This window comes from Microcaecilia unicolor, unplaced genomic scaffold (genome assembly GCF_901765095.1).
Source record: "Microcaecilia unicolor unplaced genomic scaffold, aMicUni1.1, whole genome shotgun sequence".
In the NCBI taxonomy this organism is placed as follows: domain Eukaryota; kingdom Metazoa; phylum Chordata; class Amphibia; order Gymnophiona; family Siphonopidae; genus Microcaecilia; species Microcaecilia unicolor.
This window is the reverse complement of record NW_021963299.1, coordinates 99,291-118,294: the sequence shown is the minus strand read 5'-3', so window position 1 is coordinate 118,294 and position 19,004 is coordinate 99,291.

The following is a 19,004-nucleotide window of genomic DNA, read 5'->3' as shown; positions in this document are numbered from 1 at the left end:
GCTCTTGAGGGTCATGTCAGGGCAAGGTTCCGCGTTAGGAGTTACGGATCAAGAAAGGGATCTGGGTGTCGTCGTCGATGATACGCTGAAACCTTCTGCTCAGTGTGCTGCTGCGGCTAGGAAAGCGAATAGAATGTTGGGTGTTATTAGGAAGGGTATGGAGTCCAGGTGTGCGGATGTTATAATGCCGTTGTATCGCTCCATGGTGCGACCGCACCTGGAGTATTGTGTTCAGTACTGGTCTCCGTATCTCAAAAAAGATATAGTAGAATTGGAAAAGGTACAGCGAAGGGCGACGAAAATGATAGTGGGGATGGGACGACTTTCCTACGAAGAGAGGCTGAGAAGGCTAGGGCTTTTCAGCTTGGAGAAGAGACGGCTGAGGGGAGATATGATAGAAGTGTATAAAATAATGAGTGGAATGGATCGGGTGGATGTGAAGCGACTGTTCACGCTATCCAAAAATACTAGGACTAGAGGGCATGAGTTGAAGCTACAGTGTGGTAAATTTAAAACGAATCGGAGAAAATTTTTCTTCACCCAACGTGTAATTAGACTCTGGAATTCGTTGCCGGAGAACGTGGTACGGGCGGTTAGCTTGACGGAGTTTAAAAAGGGGTTAGATAGATTCCTAAAGGACAAGTCCATAGACCGCTATTAAATGGACTTGGAAAAATTCCGCATTTTTAGGTATAACTTGTCTGGAATGTTTTTACGTTTGGGGAGCGTGCCAGGTGCCCTTGACCTGGATTGGCCACTGTCGGTGACAGGATGCTGGGCTAGATGGACCTTTGGTCTTTCCCAGTATGGCACTACTTATGTACTTATGTACTTATGTACTCATAATGTTAGAGCCATGGCAGCGTCGGTAGCCCACTTGAAGTCAGCCACTATTGAAGAAATTTGCAAAGCTGCGACGTGGTCATCTGTCCACACATTCACATCTCATTACTGCCTGCAGCAGGATACCCGACGCGACAGTCGGTTCGGGCAGTCAGTGCTTCAGAACCTGTTTGGGCTTTAGGATCCAACTCCACCCCCCGAGGGCCCTGTTTGTTCTGTTCCAGGCTGCACTCTCAGTTAGTTGGTAAATTTTTTAGGTCAATCTCAGTTATGTCCTCGCCGTTGCGAGGCCCAATTGACCATGGTTGTTGTTTTGAGTGAGCCTGGGGGCTAGGGATACCCCATCAGTGAGAACAAGCAGCCTGCTTGTCCTCGGAGAAAGCGAATGCTACATACCTGTAGAAGGTATTCTCCGAGGACAGCAGGCTGATTGTTCTCACAAACCCGCCCGCCTCCCCTTTGGAATTGTGTCTTCCCTTGCCTTTGTTTTGCTACATATGGGACTGACGAACACGAGCCGGTTCGGGCGGGAAGACGGCCGCGCATGCGCGGTGCGCATGAGCGTGCGAGGACTAGCAAAGGCCTTTGCTAGTGAAGTTTCCGATTGGAGGGGCTGCCGTGGACGTCACCCATCAGTGAGAACAATCAGCCTGCTGTCCTCGGAGAATACCTTCTACAGGTATGTAGCATTCGCTTTATAAAAGAAACATAGGCTTGTTTGCACCATATTTTTTATGACATACTTCCCATATCTTGGGGACATACTGGTTGAGAACCACTGGTCTAGAGTGTTGAAAGGCTCCAGTAGGATTGGAAACCAAGTTGATAAAGGAAGGTGTTTTGACTGGAGAAAAACAAAAATAATAAAGCTAAAAAAAATTTAAAATACAGATTATTTACTCACTTTTCATGTTATTTTACACTGAAATGTCAAAATATTGAAACCAGTGTGAAAAAACAAGGATAAGTGATTTCTGTCTTCTTTTAAATATACCAGGACAAGTTACTACAGGTGCTAAACCAAAAAATATCTCATGTATATCAAACATGCATTGGAGAGAGTGAAACTACAGTCAGCACACTCAATATGCTGTCCTCTATCGAACGTCACATTGATGAACTGTACGAACTGCTGGAGGCCGTCTCAAAGGACAGTTTGGAAGCAGTTCAGAAATCAAAGAAGAAGGAGCGGAGAATGAGGTACAAACAGTGTGTGTTTACGCTTATTTGCAAAATTATCATAATGGTATGTAAGACAGCAATAGTCTTTCATCTGACTTCTGTAATTCAACTATAGGTTTCCTAAAAACATTAAAAAGTTTCTTCTGTTTCCTACTTACTTTGTATAGTTCAGTTTTATGTTTCATTGTTGTTTCCTTGTGTGTAAAATCAGAATTAGCTAGGCAGATGTACTGACATGATATGATGTCACTGTGCATGACATCACAGATCATTTTACCTATCTATGTTTGAATAGATTATACTTGGGAGGGGTTTCTGAGGACCCCCCTGGGTGCAAGTAAACAAAAAAATAAAAAAAGAGGAAGGAGAGAAACTTATCTCCTCAATTTTTACTTACTGACCTGCTAGGCCAAGTGCTCCAGAGGACTTCATGACTGTTTACGGGCTCACTATCTCTGTGCTGCCAGAGAGAGGTCGGCGCTGTGTGGTCTGTGGCACACGGAAGCTGGTTGTGGCTTTAAGTATCCTTTCTGCATATCTGAGTTGAAGCAGAATGGCTCCGGAACAGTCCTGGGTCCCTCCCAGGGTGAGAGTGGAACAGGCATGGCAGTCACCGGAGGATGGTGAGATGGCAGCAGGGTCAGGGCCCGATAAGAGCTGGTGACTGGGTTTTGGCAGGAAATTCTGCCATTTTAGATGCAGAGTCACTCTGAGGAACCACTGGTCCTAACATTGACTCCCCTTTTTTCCCAAAACTTGTTCTTCTGCCGCAGGCATTTTGTTTGGACTCAGTGGGCAACCAGATGAAAGGTTTGGGCCTCAAGGTCTGGAGGGCCCATTAGGGGTCAAACGACCTAAGTTGACACTCATAGGATGTGGAGGATGCAGAGTCTTATATATCCACTGGGTCAGCAGAGCCACCTGAGGGAGTCCTGGACTTAGATTTAGATGTGGAAGCTCCTCTGGAGGAGGATCCCTCTGGAGTGAGGATTTTCAGGAGGCAGGAGCTTCCATATCTGAGTACTAGGTTGCAGGAATTTCTGAATTTGTCAGAGGATCTGATGCCAGGGAAGGTCAGGATTCTCTCCTGGTAGGTAATTGGAAGCGGTCTAGACTTTTTCTTCGCTCTCAGATGTTTTGTTAGTGAATAGGTGGAAGCAGAGTGGCGGATGCTGACTTTGGGCTTCGGTTCAACAAAGCCATGGCTTCTTGTCTCAGTTGCCCTTGCAAGAGAACAAGAAGTTCCACCTCCCTACGGTGAATGCCTTGCTGACAGTAGTAACTATTCCTGTTCAAGGTGGTGCAGCTTTGAACAATCCTCAGGACAGTGTAATGGAAGCCCTACTGAAGCAGTCCTTTAACGTGTCATGATTGCCTTATACTAAGCTGTCTGTGGAGAATACGTGACCTGAGTTTGCATCTGTTGAGTGCAGCAGTTGCCAAATAGTCCTGGTCAGGAGTCAGCAGAAGTTGCACATGTCAGTTGACAAGAAGGTACCAGGTTGACAGGTGGCACAGAAGATGGTGATGCTGATGAAGTGGGCAGAGAGCAATCTCCGGTTGCTATCTGTGGCCCATTATTGGGCATAAACAATGCTGGATCCAAGTGAGTGGGCACTGTCAGATCATGCCTTGCACACAATTATAGCTCTTTGGAGATGCCAGGGATGGATCTTGTGGCAACAGCCAGCAACACAAATGTCTGCGTATTCAGTCTCAGGAGAGAACAGCTGTCAGTGGGTCTGGATGCATTAATTCAGAGTTGGCTGCCAGAGGCACTTCTGTATGTGTTCCCTCCGTGTCCACTGATACGATGAATCATTCAAAGAGTGGAGTATCACCCTGGGTGGGTGATCCTGGTACAGAGATATCATGTGAATGAAAGGGGAATTGGACTTGATATACCGCCTTTCTGTGGTTACATTCAAGGGCCCTTTTACCAAGCTGTGGGGAAAAAGGGCCCTGTGCTGGCAGCTGTTTTGCCTATTCTGTGATATCCCCCTTCTCACTCAGGGTGACCTGGTTCTCCATATGCAGATCAGATGCAAATTAGTGTGCTACCCCTTCTAGCTCAGGGTGACCTGGTTCCCACTAAGCAAATCAAACAGGTCTCACCAACAGCATATTCCTCAGGCAACTCTTTATTCCATCCCCTGGGCACACTTCTTCTAGCTTAATACTTTATGCTTTCATAGATCTTCACACTGAGCCTCCCCACACCGATACATGGGCTCAGTACTACGCCAATACTTTGGGGACTCTCAACCCCAGGCTTTGCAGTCTGCCTCTCTCAGTACTTTGGACACACAGTCCTTTCTTCTTTGGACACACAGTCCTTTCACTGAACACACAGTTCCTATAAGTACTGAGGACACACAGTCAAACACTAATGCTTTAGGGACTTCTTACCCCAGGATTTTCAGCCTGCTGATCTCCTTTGGACACACAGTCCACCACCAGTCCATAGGGTTAGCCAGTATCTTCCAGGGGCTCTCTCCTCTTCTGCTGCTAGCTCACTTCTCTTCCTTCACAACTCCAGGTGGGGTATAAAGTGGTTAATTAGATACACAGGACCCAGCCCATACCTCCTACACCTGTGGACATCCCAGGGCTCTCCCCGGTCCTAGCGACCTCCACCTATTGTACTATCGCCCTCTAGTGGCCTACCCCGGCTAGGACAGCCTCATATTTATCACAACGCGTCAGGGCCGTTTTTACTGCAGCGTGTAAAAAAGCCCTTAGCACACATGGCCATGTGGTAAGAGAAATATTACTGCATGGCCATTTGACGGGGAGCCCTTTCCGCCACCCATTGAGGTGGCGATAAGAGCTCCCGTGCTAACCCAGCAGTAACCGGGTAGTGTATGGCGATGCCCAATTACTGCCAGGTTACTGCCACTCAAGCCATTTCCAGGCGTTTTCTTTTTCCCCCAGAAATGGTATGCACTCGGGGCAGGACTACCACTGGCAGCCGTGTTGGGCCGGCAGCAGTCCCGAAATAGCGAGCGATAAGACCTCGCTGGGCTTACCGCCGCTCTGTAAAAGGGCCCCTCAGAGAGGTTTACATATAATATACAGGCACTTATTTTGTACCTGGGGCAATGGAAGGTTAAGTGACTTGCCCAGAGTCACAAGGATCTGCAGTGGGAATCAAACCCAGTTCACCAGCGATTAAAGCCCGCTGCACTAACCAGAAAGATTCTCTGGTCTTTCTGGCAATGGTGGAACTTCTGCATCAGGGACCAGTCCTGCTGCAGGATATGCCCCAGTTCTGGCTTACGGTATGGCTGTTGAAAGGGTATGACTATTAAAGTGTGGTTTTTCTCTTAAGAGTAGTTAAGATGTTAAACTCTAGGAAATCTTCTACATTCTTTGCCTAGTTCAAGGTTTCGAGAATTTTTGAGTGAGGAGTGTAGTTTCTCACCACTTAAAGCTTCTGTTCTTATGTTCCTGAAGTTTCTGCAGGATGATTTGGACAAAGTTTGGTCTTCCAGGAAGATGAGATCTAAGGCATAAAGAGCTAGCTGAACCAAAGGTGTACTACAAATGGTCACTCATGCAAGCACTACTACGGAAGTGGTTAGGTGAGGCATTATATATCCCCTTTATTTTGAGACAATTAATGGACCAGGAATGCCTTGGCCCATGAAGAGCTAGCACCTTAGCCAATGCCATCCATAAGGCAGCCACCAGGCTCAACCTTTGGAACAGACTGAACAATTGAAACCAACCACACCATATAAACTTGGTCAGATGCAAAACAAGCTCATGGGATTAAAGATATTGGGCTTGATGTTTAAATTGCCTGTCCAGGGCTAACTGGGCATTTTCAGTGGCACTTAACTGAAAATGCCTGGTTAGCGCTCTAGCCAAAAATGGCAATTTTGTGGGCATGCCGAGGTGGGGCAGAGTTGGCACTTAGCCGATGCCGATTTTCAGCACTTATTTTATTTTTGTTACATTTGTACCCTGCGCTTTCCCACTCATGGCAGGCTCAATGCAGCTTACATATACAGGTACTTATTTGTACCTGGGGCAATGGAGGATTAAGTGACTTGCCCAGAGCCACAAGGAGCTGCCTGTGCCTGAAGTGGGAATTGAACTCAGTTCCCCAGGACCAGAGTCGACCACCCTAACCACTGGGCCACTCCTCCCACTTAACTGGCTAAGATAACCACTTAGCCAGGACCACATAAAATGCAGTCCTTTCTTTATGCTGTTCTTTATAGCTTGTTAAGTGCCAAATATAGCACTTAACTGGCTCTGTTTTGGCCGGCTTCATAGACACTAAAATTCAATGCTGGAATTCAGATATGGCCTAGCATTGAATTTCCAGATATAACACCGTCAGTGATCAGCAAAATGCTGATTACTTCCAGCTCAATATCGGGCCCATGGCTCCTGCAATTAGTCACATGTCTGCGGCTTCTCCTGGTGCAAAGAAACCGGATAAGTACATAAGTGTTGCCATACTGGGTCAGACCGAAGGTCAATCAAGCCTAGTATCCTGTTTCCAACAGTGGCCAACCCAGGTCACAAGTACCTGGCAAGATCCCAAAAACAGTACAATACATTTTATGCTGCTTATCCTAGAAATAAGCAGTGGATTTTCCCCAAGTCCATTTTAATAATAGCATATGGACTTTTTTAGGAAGAGATGCAAACCTTTTTTAAACCCCGCTAAGCTAACTGCTTTTACCACATTCTTTGGCAGCAAATTCCAGAGTTTAATTACACGTTGAGTGAAGAAATATTTTCTCTGATTCGTTTTAAATTTACTACTTTGTAGCTTCATTGCGTGCCCCCTAGTCCTAGTATTTTTGGAAAGAGTAAACAAGCGATTCACATATACCCGTTCCACTTCCCTCATTATTATCATTTTATAGACCTCTATCATATCTCCCTTCAGCCATCTTTTTTCCAAGCTGAAGAGCCCTAGCCGTTTCAGCCTTTCCTCATAGGGAAGTCATGCCATCCCCTTTATCATTTTCATTGCCCTGCTCTGTACCTTTTCTAATTCCACCATATCTTTTTTGAGATGCGTTGACCAGAATTGCACACAGTATTCAAGGTGCGGTCGCACCATGGAACAATACAAAGGCATTATAACGTCCTCGTTTTTATTTTCCATTCCTTTCCTAATTATACCTAACATTCTATTTGCTTTCTTTGCTCCGCAGTACACTGAGCAGAGGGTTTCAAAGTATCATCAACAATGACTCCTACATCCATTTCTTGGTCGGAGACACTTAATGCGGAACCTTGCATCATGTAGCTATAGTTTGGGTTCCTCTTTCCCACGTGCATCGCTTTGCACTTGCCCATTAAACATTATCTGCCATTTGGATGCCCAGTCTCGTAAGGTCGTCCTGTAATTTTTCACAATCCTCTTGCGATTTAACAACTTTGAATAACTTTCTGTCGGTAAATTTAATTACTTCACTAGTTATTCCCATATCTAGATCATTTATAAATATGTTAAAAAGTAGCGGTCCCAGCACAGACCCCTGGAGAATTCTACTATCTACCCTTCTCCATTGAGAATAATGACCATTTAACCCTACTCTCTAGCCTTTAACTATTTTTAATCAACATTAGAACACTACCTCCTATCTCATGACTTTCCAATTTCCTCTGGAGTCTTTCATAAGGTAATTTGTCAAATGCCTTTTGAAAATCCAGATATACAGTATCAACTGGCTCACTTTTATCCCTGTTTGTTCACCCCTTCAAAGAAATGTAGTAGATTGGTGAGACAAGATTTTCCTTCACTAAAGCCATGTTGGCTTTGTTTCATTAATCCATGCTTATGTATATGCTATGTAATTTTGTTCTTTATAATAGTCTAGTCTCTACCATTTTGCCTGGCTCACTGGTCTGTAATTTCTTGGATCACCTCTGGCTTCCACTGCAATAGCTACGAACAGCAAATGCAAAACTTGGAACAAGAGAAAGGATATCATTAAAAATAGATTTCTATAACTTAAACTACAATCTTCTCAATGACCAGCAGAGCGCCACTAAACACCTGGAGTCACCAATTTGTACCTGCGTTTGGTTGCTATTCTTAGAAAAAGTCAGGCAAAGTTAGGAAAAGAAAATGAATCTATTTCTCACTACAATAGCTCAAGAAATACTATTGGCTGTTAGCATTAGTAGTTTTACAGAACAGAGTGTAACAATAGTAGCTTTGGTGTTTGTAAAACTATCAGTATGAACTTAGAACGGAACAGAGAGAAAGAAAGAATGAATGAATGAAAGAAAGATTCTTAGCTGTAAAGTATTAGTTCTTATGGGGGGGGGGAGGGGGAAGTACACCCCCCTTGGGAAAAAGGCTGTGGCAAGGGTATGAAGCTCTCCTGCTAGCCAGGCTATTTTTCAGAGTTTCTTTGTCTACATCGTACTTCTATAGGCCTGTGGTGAGCATTCACTTCTCCCCTACCCTGGACCAATCATAGGTGCTGCATATGTGCTGGAGACTTGCAATTGGGTCCTTCATATGTGCTGGAGGCTTGCAATTGAGTCCTTGCCACACCTCTTCTCAGTAAATTACATTTGTAACACGTTATGCCAGCCAGTTGAGTTGCCCTAGCAACTGGAGGCCTTATCAGAGTTTGTGATCAGCCAGAAATTCCTGCATGTGACTGATAGTAAAAGAAAGATGGGGGATGGGAAGTAGTGCAGCATACCTGAAGTAGAACATTATAGCTAAAAATGTTTAGAATACCTCTGGAACCCTTTTTAAAAATTGGTGTTACATTGGCTACCCTCCAGTATCATGCTTGATTTTAAAGATAAATTACATATAACTAACAATAATTCTGCAAGTTCATTTTTCAATTCTGTCAATATACTGGGATGTATACCATCAGGTCCTGGTGATTTGCTACTCTTCAGTTTGTCAAATTGTCTCATGACATCTTCCAGGTTTACAGAGATTTGGTTGTTTCTCTGACATGTCAGCATCGAATACCATTTCTGGCACTGGTATCTCTCCCACATTTTCCTCGGTGAAGATCAAAGCAAAGAATTCATTTAATCTCTCTGCTATGGCTTTATCCTCCCTGAGTGCCCCTTTTACCCCTCAGCCATCTAGCAGTCCAACCGATTCTTTTGCTGGCTTCTTGCTTTTAATATACCTAAAAAAGTTTTTATTATGTATTTTTGCCTTCAACGCAATCTTCTTTTCAAAGTCTGTGTTTGCCATCCTTATCAGTGCTTTGCATTTGACTTGCCATTAATTATGCTGTTTCCTATTACTTTCAGTTGGAGCCTTCTTCGATGTTCTGAAGGATTTTCTTTTGGCTCCAATATCTTCCTTCACCTCACATTTTAACCATGCCGGCTGTTGTTTGGTCTTCCTTCCTTCTTTTTTAATACGTGGCATATATTTGGCCTGGGCTTCCAGGATGGTATTTTTGAACAGCATCCACACCTGATGTAAATTTTTGACCTTCACTGCTGCTCCTGTAAGTTTTTTTTTTTTCACTGTTCTTCTCATTTTATCAGAGTCTCCTTTTTGAAAGTTAAATGCTAACATACTGGATTTCCTATCACTTACTACAGAGCTTATATCAAATATGATCATGTTCGATCATTGTTATCAAGAGACCCCTCCCCAGCACCAGATCATTGGCTCCACTAAGAGCTAGGTCTAGAATTGTTCCTCCTCATCTTCTGAACCAGCTGCTCCATAAAGCAGTTCTTGCTTCAATCAAAGAATTTCATCTATCTAGCATGCCCTGATGTTACATTTATCCAGGCAATATTGGGGTATTTGAAATCACCCATTATTATTGTGTTCCCCAGTTTGTTAGCCTCTCTAATTTCTGCTAACATTGCTACATCTGTCTCTTCATCCTGGCCAGGTGGACGGTAGTACACTCCTATCACTATCCTTTTCCCCTTTACACATGGAATTTCAATCCATAGGGCTTCCAAGATGTGTTTTATCTCCTGTAGAATTTTTAGTCTATTCAAGGCCCTCCTTAACATACAATGCTACCCCTCCACCAGTATAATTTGTATCCTGGTATGACAGTGTCCCACTGGTTATCCTCCTGCCACCAGGTCTCAGAAAAGCGAAGATACTTATCTGTAGCAGGTAGTCTCCGAGGACAGCAGGCTTAATGTTCACATGAATGGTAGACGCTGATCCGCATTGCTCGGTCCGGCATTTATGCCAAAGTAAAAAGCTCAGAGCTTTGTGAAGCACAAGCTGCGTGCCACTGCGCATGCGCGAGTGCCTTCTTGTCCGCTGCAAGAACATATTCCCTCAGTTTAATTTTAAAGCAGAAACAAAAATAAAATAATGAAAGAGACAACTCCAAGGGGAGGTGAGTGGGATTGTGAGAATATGAAGCCTGCTGTCCTTGGAGAATACCTGCTACAGGTAAGTATCTTCACGTTCTCCGAGGACAAGTAGGCTTGCATATTCTCATGAATGGGGAATCCCTAGCATCCAGGCTCACTGAAAACAACAAACATTGGTCAATTGGGCCTTTTACACAGATTAACCTGAAACTATATACAATCTGAAGGAAAATGCTGCCTGGAACAGAATAAAACAGGCCTAGGAAGGAGGAGTTGGATTCTAGATCCCAAACAGATTCTGCAACACTGACTGCCCAAACCGACTGTGATATGAATGTGTGGACTGAAGACCACGTCGCAGCCTTGCAAATTTCCTCAAGTGGGCTACCGACGCAGCCATGGCTCTGACATTATGAGCCGTGACATGACCCTCCAAGGCCAGCCCAGCCTGGGCATAAGTGAAGGAAATGCAGTCTGCTAGTCAAATTGAGATGGTGCATTTCCCGATGGCGTTGAGAGACCAGCTCTCGCCTTGACTCTGGCAAAGCGTCCTCCACCGAGGGGGTACTGGCCTGGGTGGTAGTCATCACCAGGGCTGCAAGCAGCACCAGCGTCAGAGGCCTTACCACAGGCTAAGGGCCAGGCGGAGCCACAGCTGGAGGTATGGCAGCCACAAGCACCCCCCGATACCAATGCACATCACTGCATAAGGCCATCCAGCAGCTCAGGGAGCAAAGCCTGGATGTGCTCATGAAGGGCCGACATCGGGAAAAGCTGGGGCGTCGGCTGAGCACAGGTTGCAGAACCGCTGGGGTCAATACGGGAGCAGGATCTCAGCTGCTTAGAGACAAGCGCATCAGCACCTCCTGTATCGAGAGCGGTTCTCCCGGCACTGACGCTTCTCCTTTGAGAGTGGATCCATCATTCCTAGGTGTAAACATTTGCTGTGTAGCATGTATGGTTGCCACCTTGGTGGGGAGGGGAACAGAATCTTTTGAGAGGATGTAAGAACTCGCACCTATGTTTAACCACATGCAAGATCCACTGACACAAGTGAGCCCATCCGTCCCTATGAGGAATAGATTGGTAGGGCATCATTAGCATGTCAGGGCAGGCGAGATTCAGCGTCCCTGGATATTTCACCTCATGTTTTGAAAGGATGGCTGGTGTGCTTGAAAACAAGCACATTGATGGAAGCAGAACAGCTCATTCTGATTCTTTCAGTCTGGTAAAATCTTATTCCGTTTGAAGAAAAAAGAAACAAAGCTTGGGCTTATCTTCAGGAAACCTTAGAAGCTTGGGCTCCCCCAAATCCTTTATCAAGATCCACATGACTTTTCATGAGCATATGGCTAAACTAAGGTAGACCATTGAAATGGGTCTTGGAAACTATCAGTGCTATCTATACCTTTTGCCTAAAGGTATTTTCAGGTTGCAGCTTCTGTAGGCCTTTAAAGGCAATCAAGGAAGTTAATGCTATGACTCTGATGCATCTGGAAACGTGTGTTGCACACTGCTGATTGGAGACCCAGAATTGACACATGAAGCCCATTTCAGTCAAGATTCCAGTCTGAAATCCTGCAGATCCTTTAGGGTAGAAGATGCTTCCAACATAAAGGTCTTTATGTTTTTATAAACAGGTTGGAGTTGGTCCAGAAGGTGGCTACTAAAATGGTCTTTGTCATAAAGTGTATGGGGATAGACTTAAAGATCTCAATATGTATACTTTGGATGAAGAGCAGAAGCTATTATAAAGAAGTTTAAATAGCATAAAGGCACAGGAGACAAGTCTCTTTCAATTGAAAGGAAGCCCTGGGCCGAGGGGGGCATAAGATGAAGTTGAAAGGGGATAGACTCAGGAGTAACCTAAGGAAAAATACTTCACAGAAAGGAGGTGAATTTGTAGAATGGCTTCCCAGTGGAGGTGATGGCAATGAAGATTGTATCCAAGTTCATTAAAGCTTGAGACAAGTGCATAGTATCTATATGGTAGAGATAGCAGATGGTATGAATAGGCCATATGGTCTTTATGCTCTCGTGTTTCCAAGTCATCCACGCCAGGAAAAATAAGTTTATCCTCTTCAGGTTTGCTAAATTAGAGCCTTAAATATTTTGATTAATAGAGAAAAACTGCCTTTTCAAATTCTCTATAATATAGAATTTTCTAAGTGAGCCAGACTCTTGTATCAGAGAATCACAATGCCCGAGGCTTCCAGGAACATGGAAATGACTTCTTTCAGCAGTGTTGTAGTTTGGAAAGGGTATTCCTTCACCCACCGGGAGAGTCCTATGTTTTAGCTGCTCTGCTCCTAAAGACCCAGTAGAGGATAGAGGCGGCGGCTAACATGATTGATATTTCACTTAGCTAGCAACCCAATCTGTTTTGCTGTTAGTCTTAAAAATGGAGGGAAGTGCTCTGAGCTCCCCAAGAAAGCTTTGAGAAAAAGCCCATACAAGCTTGATGGAAAAGTAGAAACTTTGCGCCTAGGGTTCCGAATCCTACAGTACTTCCTGAGGCTACTAAACAATAGCTAAGGGAAGAGCTGTGGCACACATGCAGACCGCCCAGGCTTTTGTAGCAGCTGCTGCAGGAGAGCTCTCTTTTAAACATGCTTTTCACACTGAGCCATGACTCGTGTCCTTAAAACCGCTCTGTCTTGTGCCAAACCTAACAAATGGCTTGTTTATTTATTTATTTATTGTAGTTGTATCCCACATTTTCCCACCTATTTGCAGGCTCAATGTGGCTTACAGAGGTCTGTTATGGCATTGCCATTCCAGTGAGTCAGATACAATTGGTGATGTAAAGAGATTGAGAGTGGGAAAGAGTTCTAAGAAGATAGTTATTAAAGAAGAGTTTCAGACTAGTGAGGATTAGTATGGTTGTAAAGTTAAGCTATGGGTCCTCTTTGTAGGCTTTGTTGAAGAGATACGTCTTCAGGGATTTTTGAAAGTTAGGTAGTTCTTCGATTGTTTTCAGATCGGCAGGTAAAAGCGTTCCATAGCTGCGTACTCATGTAGGAAAAGGAAGTCGCATGTATAAGCTTATGTTTTAGTCCTTTGCAGTTGGGGAAGTGTAAATTCAAAAATTTTCGAGATGATCTTTTGGCATTTCTGGGAGGCAGGTCTACAAGGTTTAGCATGTAAGTCGGGGCGTCTCCGTGGATGATTTTGTGTATAATCATGCTGATCTTGAACATGGTACGTTCCTTAAGTGGGAGCCAGTGAAGTTTTTCTCTTAGGGGTTTTGCAGTTTCAAATTTTGGTTTTCCAAATATGAGTCTGGCGGCGGTATTCTGGGCTGTCTGGAGTTTCCTGATGGTTTGTTCTTTGCAGCCAGCGTAGAGTGCGTTGCAATAGTCCAGGTGGCTTAGTACCAGTGACGGTATCAGGGTCCAGAAGATGGATCTAGGGAAATAGGGTTTTACTCTTTTGAGTTTCCACATAGCGTGGAACATTTTTTTTCGTTGTGTTCTTCACATGGGTTTCGAGCGTGAGGTTCCGGTCGATGGTGACTCCAAGGATTCTCAGATTGTCTGATATAGGAAGAGAAAAGTTTGGTGTGGTTATAGAGGTGAAGTTGTTTGTATTGTGAGGTGAGTACAAGACACTGTGTTTTTTCTGCATTAAGTTTTAATTGGAATGCGTCTGCCCAGTAATGCATGATTTGAAGGCTTTGGTTGATCTTGGTGATTTCATTTAGGTCATGTTTGAACGGGATGTAGATGGTGACATCGTCTGCATACAGTGGTGGAAATAAGTATTTGATCCCTTGCTGATTTTGTAAGTTTGCCCACTGACAAAGACATGAGCAGCCCATAATTGAAGGGTAGGTTATTGGTAACAGTGAGAGATAGCACATCACAAATTAAATCCGGAAAATCACATTGTGGAAAGTATATGAATTTATTTGCATTCTGCAGAGGGAAATAAGTATTTGATCCCCCACCAACCAGTAAGAGATCTGGCCCCTACAGACCAGGTAGATGCTCCAAATCAACTCGTTACCTGCATGACAGACAGCTGTCGGCAATGGTCACCTGTATGAAAGACACCTGTCCACAGACTCAGTGAATCAGTCAGACTCTAACCTCTACAAGATGGCCAAGAGCAAGGAGCTGTCTAAGGATGTCAGGGACAAGATCATACACCTGCACAAGGCTGGAATGGGCTACAAAACCATCAGTAAGACGCTGGGCGAGAAGGAGACAACTGTTGGTGCCATAGTAAGAAAATGGAAGAAGTACAAAATGACTGTCAATCGACAAAGATCTGGGGCTCCACGCAAAATCTCACCTCGTGGGGTATCCTTGATCATGAGGAAGGTTAGAAATCAGCCTACAACTACAAGGGGGGAACTTGTCAATGATCTCAAGGCAGCTGGGACCACTGTCACCACGAAAACCATTGGTAACACATTACGACATAACGGATTGCAATCCTGCAGTGCCCGCAAGGTCCCCCTGCTCCGGAAGGCACATGTGACGGCCCGTCTGAAGTTTGCCAGTGAACACCTGGATGATGCCGAGAGTGATTGGGAGAAGGTGCTGTGGTCAGATGAGACAAAAATTGAGCTCTTTGGCATGAACTCAACTCGCCGTGTTTGGAGGAAGAGAAATGCTGCCTATGACCCAAAGAACACCGTCCCCACTGTCAAGCATGGAGGTGGAAATGTTATGTTTTGGGGGTGTTTCTCTGCTAAGGGCACAGGACTACTTCACCGCATCAATGGGAGAATGGATGGGGCCATGTACCGTACAATTCTGAGTGACAACCTCCTTCCCTCCGCCAGGGCCTTAAAAATGGGTCGTGGCTGGGTCTTCCAGCACGACAATGACCCAAAACATACAGCCAAGGCAACAAAGGAGTGGCTCAGGAAGAAGCACATTAGGGTCATGGAGTGGCCTAGCCAGTCACCAGACCTTAATCCCATTGAAAACTTATGGAGGGAGCTGAAGCTGCGAGTTGCCAAGCGACAGCCCAGAACTCTTAATGATTTAGAGATGATCTGCAAAGAGGAGTGGACCAAAATTCCTCCTGACATGTGTGCAAACCTCATCATCAACTACAGAAGACGTCTGACCGCTGTGCTTGCCAACAAGGGTTTTGCCACCAAGTATTAGGTCTTGTTTGCCAGAGGGATTAAATACTTATTTCCCTCTGCAGAATGCAAATAAATTCATATACTTTCCACAATGTGATTTTCCGGATTTAATTTGTGATGTGCTATCTCTCACTGTTACCAATAACCTACCCTTCAATTATGGGCTGCTCATGTCTTTGTCAGTGGGCAAACTTACAAAATCAGCAAGGGATCAAATACTTATTTCCACCACTGTATATGTAAGGGTTAAGGTTTTGGTTAGCTAATGATTTAGCTAAAGGTATCAACATCAGGTTGAAAAGGATTGGTGAGAGGGGGGATCCTTGGGGTACTCCACATTCAGGTGTCCATGCAGCTGATAGATCTGCATTCGTTGTTACTTGGTATGTTCTTGAGGTCAGGAATCCTTTGAACCAGTTAAGAACTTCACCTCCAACTCCGAAGTATTTTAGGATATGTAATAGTATTCCATGATCAACCATATCAAAAGCACTGGACATGTCGAATTGTAGGAGGAGTATGTTGTTTCCAGTAGCAATTGTTTGTTTGAAGGAGTTCATCACAGACACTAGTACAGTTTCCGTGCTGTGATTCGACCGAAAGCCTGATTGAGACTCATGTAGCATTGAGTGTTTATCTAGATAGTCAGTGAGTTGTTTCATCACTATACCCTCCATGAGTTTAGTTATAAGTGGAATAGATGCTACTGGGCAATAGTTGGTTAGGTCCATTGTGTTTTTCTTGGCGTCTTTAGGTAGAGGGGTGAGTAGAATATTTCCTTTGTCCATGGGGAATAGGCCATTTTGTAGCATGTAGTTTAGGTGATTTGTTAGGTCTGTTGTGAATTGTTGAGGGGCGGATCTAATGAGGCTGGTTGGGCATATGTCTAATTTGCATTGGGGCTTGGCATATTTTCTGATTGAGAAATTTCGTTGGATGAGTGTGTCAAAGTTGGTCCATGATTGGTCTGCTGGGTATTCCTCAGGTATTGGATCTAAGCACTCAAGGAGGTCTGCGTAGTCGGTTGTATTGGTAGGTATGTTACCAGGCCTTCCCCCTGATCAGGACTCAAGAGAGTCCAGTGTTACCACACCTACCCTGCCCAGAAGGAAACAGCCACTGTAAACACAGGGACATGCTGAATGTGGCCCAAAAATTACCTCAGGTATCACCTCTAAGCAGCATCAATGCTTTGGCCTAAATGTTTGTGACGAATGATGCTCCCACCAGTGAAATCTTGCAATGTACATCAGAGTTCCCCACCGTGCAGGTGAAAGTTCCTCTTTTAAATGCCTCTCAGGGAAAAAGAACCATGGGGAGGGAGTGGAAGAAGGAATTCAGCAAAATACTAAATTTCTAAGGCTGCAGGGTGCTCTTATTGGGCAAAGTATGTAGAACTTATTTTCCATATCTCCACAGGTGGGCAAGAATAAACCTACAGCTTCTGGAATGGTCTGGTGAGGGTTCTAAAGAAACTCTTATGTACTTTTTTGTGGTTGAGACCACATTGCTCACCGTAGCAGTTTACGAGATCCAGATTTGATCTGCAGCAGTAGAGGCACCTTTCTCTCCTGGCGAGAGTTACTAAAGCAGTAAAGTACTAAAGGTTAAAATGAGGAAAGAAATAATTTTTAAAAAACCCTCCTGTTTTATTACAGAATACGTGAAGAAAAGTTGAAGCAGCAACTGTTACATCAGGAAGAACGATTGAAAAGAGCGCTAGCAAGAGCTACTGCTGACCCAAAGAGACAGGTATTTAAATTAAATAGCAGAACTCAAATTCTCCAATGAAAGGAACTAAACTCTTAGTTCTCTAAATATACACAAACACTCTGTTGTAGTAGTGTTTTTGAGTCAGACAGTGAAAATGTGTTTTATTTTCTAAGAGCAGTAATGTAACTTTTTCCAAACCTAAGCACAAATTCACTGGTGCGGTTGGGTTCCACATCAAATCACCCACTGCATTATAGCAGCAGAGGAACAATGTTCTGTGCTATCGCATGAGGTTAAGAGTTAAAATGACTTATTTGGGTATGCAAATATTAACATATTTCTCACCAAAGGATTCATGCTGTATCCCCAGAAAGAACAATATAATCTTCCTCACACCCAAAATGAAAAACCACTGATCTAGCCCAGTTGCTTAGAAAAAAAAAAGTTTTGGGCTCACTTAGCCTTAGCAAAGATGGAGAAAACGTTAGCTAGTGTTTTTACTGAATCGGCTGAGCCATCAATAAAATCAGCACTGTATAATCTTTGCACATATTACACAGCAAACATGGGGCCAGAAGTAGCTCAAATTTCATTTTTTTTTTTTTTCAAGCTTCCAGTAGCTGTATGAGAGGCCTAAATTGGTAAGGGAGATCAGGCAATCTCCATTCACAGTAAACCTGGGTCAGCAGAAAGACAAAACTGTGGCCTATCTGCAATCATAGGTGTGAGGAGTTATTGCCAAGTCCCAAACTGCATTTTATGAGAAACCAATACTAGGTGAATATTTTCTATTTCTACGCTTTAGTATAGATTATTTAGATTCACATCTTTTTGCTACTAGTTCAAGGTACATTTAGGTATACTAGTTAATGCACTGTCCCCAGAAAGCCCACTACCTAAGTTTAGATTTGAGGCAGCAGAGTTTAAATGTAGGGCGGTACCCAATGTATTCATATTCAATTTGGCCCAACAAATAATCCAGGACTCTACTATGCTAAATCTTACTGAAATAAGGGTTGATTTCATGTTGCTTTGTTTATTATGTTAAAAGCTCAAGGCCCATTATTCATATTTAGCCAAATAGTAAAATATGCTATTGCATAAATGACTTGCCCAAGGTTACAAGGAGAGGCAGTGTGGATTAGAACCTTAGCTTCCCTGGTTTTCAGCATAACCACTAGGCTACTGGATAAAAACCAGTATTCCACTTAACCCTTAATCAGTACAGCAGAAAGCCCTCTTCAAAACTCATCCATTTACAAACTTGTAGCATAATCAGTTTTTATGGGGGCTTGTTTTCTTCAATGCGACCTGGAAGGTAGCTGTTAAAAATAAATAAATCTGTTACCTCTGAAAGAATAGTACTGGTATCAAATATTTTACCTACTCTTGGTTGAATAGGAGGAAAAAGACTGCTGTAGTAGCAACTACGGCACATACAGGCTGTCTCTACATATTTTTTTATAACCTTGAACAATTAAACAATGCTAAGAGTGTTTCTAGAACTGAACAAGTTGCAGTTCAACCACTTCTTTTTTTTTTTTTTTTTTTTTTAATTACAAAGACCGGAAGAAAACTAATGCCTCGTTCAGCACCTCCAAAAACAAAAGCAAAGACAAGTGAAGATGATCAGCATACTGCACGAGTACAAGAGGAGTACCGGTATTTTTTTACTTGGCAGTAAACAGAGCTTGAACTTGGAAAGGAACAGATGGAATTATGAAGGCTCTAAGGGCATGCTGACCGTCACATAGTAATGAGAGTCCGGGGTTTACAATGTAGATCTTCTCAGGAAGATCATACTTGATCAATTTCCTGCTCTAAAATATTTTTTATAGAGTAACAGACC